Source organism: Rousettus aegyptiacus, unplaced genomic scaffold, assembly GCF_014176215.1.
Source record: "Rousettus aegyptiacus isolate mRouAeg1 unplaced genomic scaffold, mRouAeg1.p scaffold_m13_p_6, whole genome shotgun sequence".
Taxonomy (NCBI): domain Eukaryota; kingdom Metazoa; phylum Chordata; class Mammalia; order Chiroptera; family Pteropodidae; genus Rousettus; species Rousettus aegyptiacus.
This window is the reverse complement of record NW_023416309.1, coordinates 84,575,405-84,583,305: the sequence shown is the minus strand read 5'-3', so window position 1 is coordinate 84,583,305 and position 7,901 is coordinate 84,575,405. Positions and strand designations below refer to the sequence as shown.

At 42.1% G+C, this 7,901-nt stretch overlaps 1 protein-coding gene across 1 annotated transcript in view; it reads left to right on the top strand.

Annotated features, from left to right (window-relative positions):
- The first annotated feature begins 326 nt into the window (after positions 1-326).
- Positions 327-7,901, top strand: part of RFFL (ring finger and FYVE like domain containing E3 ubiquitin protein ligase) — a 60,530-nt gene continuing 52,955 nt past the window's right edge. Inside the window, exon 1 of the mRNA XM_016163213.2 lies at positions 327-498. The gene's annotated coding sequence lies outside the window, so the exon portion shown is untranslated. The remainder of the gene's footprint in view (positions 499-7,901) is intronic.

Genomic DNA, 7,901 nt, shown 5'->3' with positions numbered 1-7,901 from the left:
GCCCAGCTGAGACTCAAACCTGGACCCGTCAGCTCCTCACGCACAGTTCGGAGAGGAAGGCAACGAGGACCGACGGACTCCCTGACACTCGGAAACTGACGCCTCGCCCCAGCTCAGGATCGGCCGGCCCGCCTCCGGCGGCCTCGGTTCCGCCAGGGGGCGCGCGCGGAGGCCTTGCTGTAGCGCCTCGCCCTTCTCTATGGTGCCTCGGAAGCGGCGGGAGCAGGGGCGCGCTCCTGGGAGGGGGCGGGGCCGCGCCCGGGGCGGGGCCACGCGGGGGGCGGGAGCGGCCAGGCAGGCCGGCTGGGGATGGATGGGGGGGCAACTTCCTGAGGCAGTCCGTGAGGATGTCGCGACCGCCCCCCGGCGCCCCTCAGCCCCAGAGACGCCGTCGCGGCTGAGCCCGGAGCCCCCCTCTCTGAGGCGTCCGCAGCCCGGATCCGGCCCCGGCCCCTCCCCTCCCCTCCCAGGTGCGGACCGGGCAGGCGGCCGCGGCAGGTGAGGAGGCGGCCGCGGCACTGGCATCCGCGGGGCGCCAGGCCTGGGGTGGTGTCCAGTGGGAGGCTAGGGTGGGGGCGCTGGGCGGCCTCGGTCTCACCAAGCTGTGGTCTGGGGCTGCTTCCTCTGCGGGGCGCGGCCTGGGCTTTTCCCTGCCCTACATGGGATGGGGCAAGCCCCAACCTCGCTGAAGTCTACGCATTCAAGGTAGCCCGCACCTGTCCCATTAGAAGTCCTTTCAAAGAAGGCATTTCCTCTGTAGGGGCAGTAACTGGGGCCGTGTAGCCTCAAATACCTCCAAACGGCTTATAGACCGGCAGGTCCAGTTAAGCTTGTGGGGGAAAGATGCTGCTTTATGGCAGAGTAAACTGAGTCAGCTACGCGGCGGCCTGCTCCCCTCTTTAAAGGAATTAGCCTGTCCCTGCTTCCCAGTGGAGGAGCCCTGCGGGCTTCTTAGAGGCGGCTGGAGTTTAGAGGCTTGTTGGAGAAGTTTGAGAATGTGGCTCTTCCCTGAAAGCCCACTGTTCCCTCTTTTGGGAGTTGTCCTCTATTCATTTGAGGTGATGTGTGCGAGGTCACTAATGGCTGAGAAGAGAAGGAAGTGGGGCCTCTCTTCAGCTGGCTGCCCATGAGACATTTGACCAGGCATGGGGAAGTATGGCTAGACCAGGGGAGCCAGAGCCACACAGCATCTGTCTGCTCAGAGCTTGGTTTAATGCTGGCAGAAGATAAAAACAGCAGCACATTTTCTCCTGTTATTCGTTCTAGGGGGAAAAAGTCTGCTTGTGTAATCAAGGAAGAGTGTATCATGCTCCTCCCAGTTCACCCCAGGGAAGGGATATTGTTAATTAGCTTGGAAATAGGGTTTTACCCACAACTGTCACTTTGTACCCTGGCTAAAGGCCAGTAACCGTGATGAACAAACATCCCAGGTGCATGTGGCCTTCTAAGAAAGCAGTAAGTACGGTATACATCCGTTTTGCAGGTGTTTTGGAGGACAGAAAAGACTTTTTGTTACTCCTGTTCCTACAAATGTTTGGGGGTGCCTTGTGGTTTTCCCAATGACGATTCAAGTTACTGAAATGTGGTCATTTATTGAACCATTTTTCTAGGAATAGGAGTAGGCAGGAGACATGGTGCTGGGCTGAGTTTGTATAGAGCATTCTAGTGTTGGGAGCTGGCAGTGGTACTTATTTTCTATTCAGGGAATTTCAGGTTGAACAACTTACTCTTTTTTTTCTGATTGCATTCTCTTCCACATTCAAGGAAGTAGATGATGGCATATGTTTCTGAAACTTTATAGGAAATGTCCCAATAATTCTGGACTTCAGAGTACAATTCAAAAGTTTGAAAATGTTTGAAAATCGTGTGTAACAATTACAGGTTGATGTGGAAGGGCTAACTAATAACTTGATTGTGCTTGAAGAAAATTCCCATGCAACCTGGGACACCCCCCTTTAAATGTCTATGTCTAATTATAAAGATGAACTTAAAAACTTTCATATTTATCAGGTAGACAGATGTTAACCTAACTGTTTACATTGGGATCAAGGGATGTAAATTCTCTAAATTGACTTAATTTAATCAGTTGCTACAATAGGACACACAAAAAGAGCCCTTCTCAGAATGCTTAGAAATTAATTTTTCAAGCTTTGTCCCAGCCAGGTCAGTTAATATAACTCTGCTTAGCACCATCTAATGGGAATGTCTTTTTAAGAGCTCTTATAATAGCAGTGGAAAAGACATTTTCAGTTACCAGCATTTAAGACAAAACAAAGAGCAACAATAACAAAAAAGGCACAATTTTTCCCCCTAATTACGTGTTCATTGTGATGCTGAATACTGCTGCCCCCATCTGTAGAAGAGTTGTGGCTAGGACTTTCAGAAAACACTTGCATAAACCTGAGGAGCGTTAGGGGAACTAATTCCAACTTGATTTCTTTATGTTTAGAACCTTTAATACTGCTATTTTAATGGTAGATTACAGACTTATCAAACTTGTACTAGCCATAGTGTTTATGTTTTGGGAGGAAAGATTTAACCTCTGCCCCTTGGAATCTCATAACCTCTGCAATACAAAGCTAAGATATAATTTAGAATGTAATTAGAATACATAGATTAAATTGCTGTTGGTGACGTCTCGAGCTGCTTCATCAATATTATTGTTTGGTAACGGTTACTGATTATTATTTTTGTTTGGTTACTGGTTATTGGTAGTAGTGGTTACTGTGTTGATGTAAAAAAGATTTTGGCAATTATACGAACAATTTTTTTATAGCCAAACACACAAACTCCCATTTCTTCAACAGTGAAAACGGTCTGGTCACGTTCTTGTTTTGACTTTGTTATTCATGGAGTTTTAAAATCCTAAAACCAGTTGGGCTCTTAATAGGCTATCCTATTATATCTCACATGAAAGCCACCCTGGGTAGGTAGGAATCCTTAGCTTCACGTTTTGAAAGACCTCGGCTGTTTCCAGGTTTTAGCAGTTGCCATGGACAGGACAGTGGTTTTATCTAATCCTGTGATGCCATTCTTTGTTTAAAACCCATTATCCTTCTTCATTAAGACTGTCATGAAGTTTCTGTTTTTCTTATTCAGGTTGAATATTCCACATTTTTTGTTCATCTGGACCTTATGTTCTGAATTGGAGCTAAGCAGTTTGTTAAGAGAATCCTACTGCATGTTTTTAAACATTTTCCTTTTTCAAAGCGAGCATAAAATCTGCATTTCCTCTGGGGGAAAACCAGGTCTTTGAATCTGGTAGATAAACAAAAGCTGGTTTTTCCAGCTTTCTACTAATTCGAAATCTTCTTAACCTCTCCTTACTTTCTGGTTTTGCCAGTATAGTGATGAACTGGAGGCATTGGGGGGGGTCCTGAATCATCAAAGAAGATCGCATTGTATTTGGTGCAAGCTTTAGCTTTTTAAGCATGTTTTATTGCAAGGAGTCCCCCAAAGCCTGTATTCCTTGAAAGATTCATTACTTAGCAGTTTGCAACTGAGTCACGGAGGGGTTCCTTAAAAATACAGATTTCCTGGCCTTCCCTCCCTCCTGGAGATTTTGATTGAGTGGATTGTGATGACCTTAATCTACATTTTAAAAACCTCTCTGGCATTTAGCGCCATAAACCTCCCCAGGTGATTCCGATTTGTAGCAGGTTTGGAAGCCACTGTTACATTGCTTTAAAATTATAAATTGGTAGTCCCTTTAAAAGTGTCATTATGTTCAGAATGTTTGATTTGCTAGAATAGTCCATTTCCTAGTCATGACAGATAACAAAGAGCTTTTATAACTTATGTAAATTATCTTACAGACAGAAAGGCCCCCCTCTGCTGTATTATCTGTCAGGAGTCATGAGGGAGGGAGGGTTGGTGAAAGTAGCTTCATTTCCTGAGTGGACAAATGAATGATAATGCGGAAACTACTGGAAGTCTGAAAGCTAGTCAATCTAGTTAAGATCAGTGTTGACTAGGAGAGATGCCTAGGAATTCTCAGTATGGAGGATTTAAAAATAAAGCCAACTTGCCAGATGTTTCATTTCTACATAGCTGAAGTGCTTATTGAAAATAATAGGTGGGTAACAGTCAATAAAATTTAGTCACAGGTACTTCATGGAAGGAAGAAAAATTACTGAAATGCAAAACCACCTGACTTAAAACAGAATTGGGGCACTAAATATGTTAGGGGATTAAACTTGGGAAAAGACTAGCAATTTAGGAAATAGACAACTGTGGTTTTGAATCCCAGCTCCGCCATCTCTTCGGTGGTGCTCCTTAATCTCTGTGAGCTTCATTTTCTTAATCTGCGAGGTGACAATAATACCTGGTTCGATTGTAATGTGGGTTAAAAGAGAGAAAATATGTTTTTTGTACATTGTAGGCAACTCAATGGCTGTTCTCCTACTTTCCTATAGGATTTTTATTCCGTAGGCTTAAGTTGTCTTTCTAAATCTGGCCTTCTCAATATCTTTCTAGGAATATCAGTCAGCTCTTTTAGAAGATGTATTAAAGAGTGAAGACTAAAGAATTAGAAAATATGGGTAAGAAGAATGAGTCATAGGACACTTAAAAATGTTTTTTAGAAGATGTGGCGTGTAGGCATATATCCAGAGTTTCTCTTTGCAGGAATAAATTAATAACACTATCCAAATTCTGCCTTATGTAGCTCAGTGGTAACACAGGAGCTCAGATCAGGCCAGGAGGCTTATAGGGTGGCCCCATTAGGTAGCACCTGACATCCATTTCCTCATCTTCCTTTCTCCCTTCTGGTCTCTTTTCTTTTCCCCCTTCTCCTCCCCTCCCTTCTTTCAAATTGCCCTTCCTTTTGACTTGCCAATCATGCCACAATTATGGAAGGCCTGTGGAACTCCAGGCTAAAAGAGGTTGCTGGTTGCTAACACCTGTCTCCTAGCTAAATGAATAGGCTCTTTTGTGGGCGGATGTTAAAAAAGCTGATTAATAACAATACTGGCTTAAAGGACCTATTAATGATACAGCATATGTAAATCACAGAGTGACTTAAAGCCGTTATGGAGGTTTATTTTTACTGTTGAATTATGAAGTTAGTTGAATTTTTACATATAAACTATGAATCTGTTTATTGCCCAGACTAATTCGTCATATTGATTGGAAATCATTTATATTCTAAAGAAGTTCTGCCCCTAAGGGCCTTCGTATTGTTCCCCAAATGTCTAACTAGTGTGTAATACAATTAAAGTTTTGTTCACTGTGCTGACATAATTAGTTTAATTTCTGCTTCTTATATATTTCTGTTGGCAGTTGGGAAATTAAAATTCTAGATGTTGCATAAAACTGCTTTTTTTGAGGGGTGATTTTACTGTCAGTTGAATGGATGTAAGCCGCAGGGTACATTTTTTAAGATGTCTTATTCAACCTTTCTGTAATAGTCTCTTTCTCTCTATAGAATCAATGTATTAAGACATGTAATTGGCTATTTAAGCATTCTGAAGAGACAGGGTTTGGCCTTTACCCTGTGATTATATTTTTCCCTACAGCTCTTTTTAGGAAATATATGTAATTTTTGGGAACCTGTAGGTATATTACAGTTACATGAGCATGTGAACTTTTGCAAAGACGAGAGAATTGAGTGGTTTTCTCAGATAAGTTGTATTATTTAATTCCCTCCACAAATCGCTGTTCTGTTCTTTTTAGATCATAGTGTTTGCAGACCTGATGTGAAAGTGGAAAGTCTGTGATCCCTGGCAAATTGACTTCACAATTTTTCTATGATTCGTTTCACAGAAAGGGCTTTAGTCTTCAGGAACAGAAGTTGCTCTCAAGAAGACTTTACATTTAGTTACTCTAATCTACCCTTAATTTCCTACAGGATTCTTGGAGAGATTCTCACCAGGCTGCTGATTTCATGGAGTTATGACCTACACAGGTTTTTATCTATGTTAAGGCTGCTAACTTTTTTTTTTTTTTAAATAGAAAATAACCTTGGTCTGGTAATTTCTCTATTGTCTTATCCTACAAAAAGATACAGCAAAACATTGCTCTCTCAGCAGCCTTTTTCACCGGCTACCACTCATGCGCTGAATTTGAACTTTAAAAATTTCGTTGAGTAAGTGTTCTTGACTTTTAAAATCTGCACCTCTCCAATGCTACACGTTAAGCCTATATCTCCTAGTTTAACATTCACATGCCTTTTCTAGAATTGCCTGTAAAAATGTGATTTCATTATCTCTGGGTTGTGGAGTGGTCAGGGCTCCCTGGAACAGCCATTTGTTTCCACCAGGCCAGTTCTAAGAGTAGGGGAATCCCACCCCCATTTGAATTACTAGGAACCCTAGTGAGTTGTTGAAACGTTTTAACTGTCTTGATCCTCTTTAAAGAAATGCTGCCTAGCCATCCTGAAACTTAAAAGAAGTTTGGCCAACTGGAGGGTCTGCTGGCCTCCGAGGTTAAATGTAATTCCTTGGTGATCAGTACCATTGTTTATTTGCAACTGCTGGATTATATTCAAAGACTTGGGGGGAAAAAAGCTTTTCATAAATAGAACGGGCTCCTCTCCCACCCCGTCCTCTGCTTATTTTACTCTTCATTTGCTTTGGAGAATCTTTCCAGTTAGTCCTGATCACACGCGCACAGACTTATAGCACATGAATCAATATATTTTATCCCAAAATACACAGAGAAGAGAAGCGTGTTGTCTCTTCAGCATATTCTTCAAATCTAACCATATTTAAAAAATTTTCATGACAACTAAGATGCCCACTTGAAAAATAATCAAGCCTTTGTCAACTCCCAACCTTTTCCTAGGTCTTGTGTCAGGGGTCTGTAGCCAGTTAATTATACTCTTTGTGATCAAGCTAAATTATTATTTTACATAATGTGGAAGAAGATTCACTAGAGCATAAACCTTTATTCAAAAATGCTGGACAAAAGGAGTGTTCTTTTTTGGGGAAAGAGGGCAGAATGATTTCTAGGGCTTTAGCAAGAGTGGGTCAGCTAAAGTTCAGCCAGTTTGAAGAATCCTTAGTCAAGGATGGTTCTGTAAGAAGCAGGAATTGTCTGGGAATTGTTTTTGCAAAGGAGTAATGATTGTTTGAGCAATTCGGATTTTATGGAGGTGAAGAGGAACAGAAACTAAGATTTTGTGCAAGGGGCGTGGGGTGGGAAGGAATAACCACAGGGACTAGCATTTGCCATTCCAGAAGTGGAAAATTCTTAGTTCTTCAGGTTCTCTCACATTTGTCTACCTCTATTTTCTGCTTTTTCAGCATGACTAGATTCCAGTACTACTCTTTGTCATTTTATCATATATTAATGGCATAGTTTTCATATTCATTCTGTATCAGAGCTGAAGTTTACCTTAGCCAGTGTTTGCTACAGAGCAGGTGAGGAGAGGTGTGTCAGCATATTCTCAGAGAATTTGACAAACGGGCACTCCCTCACCATATGGTTAGATCTAGAGCTCCAGGTGACTCAGAATCATCACACCTGCTCACACCACGCCCACTGCTCTAGCTCAGTGTTTCCTGACTCTTTAGACTGTTGACACTGTTGCAGACCAGTGGCTTGATGAATAGTGACCATGAACAAGCTGATTAATGGGGGCATAAAAATGATAGTCCTGGAGCTTCACCTCCAGATGATCTTCATCAGATTCCAAAATTTTATTTATTTGATAAAAATTTTTATGTAGCATGTCAACATGTCTCTTGTACAGCTAAAACTAATATTAAAAATGAAAATATATTGACAATTATACCTAATTTTGTTTCTATTTGAGATACAGGCTGTCTACAGCTGCACTGTTAATTCATGGAAACACTCGCAAAAAGCCTTGTCCCTTGTCTCATCTTTTTGGAAACAACACAAACATTTAAACAATAAGCCATGAGTCTGGTGCAAAATTTAAAAAAATGTTTTTCCAC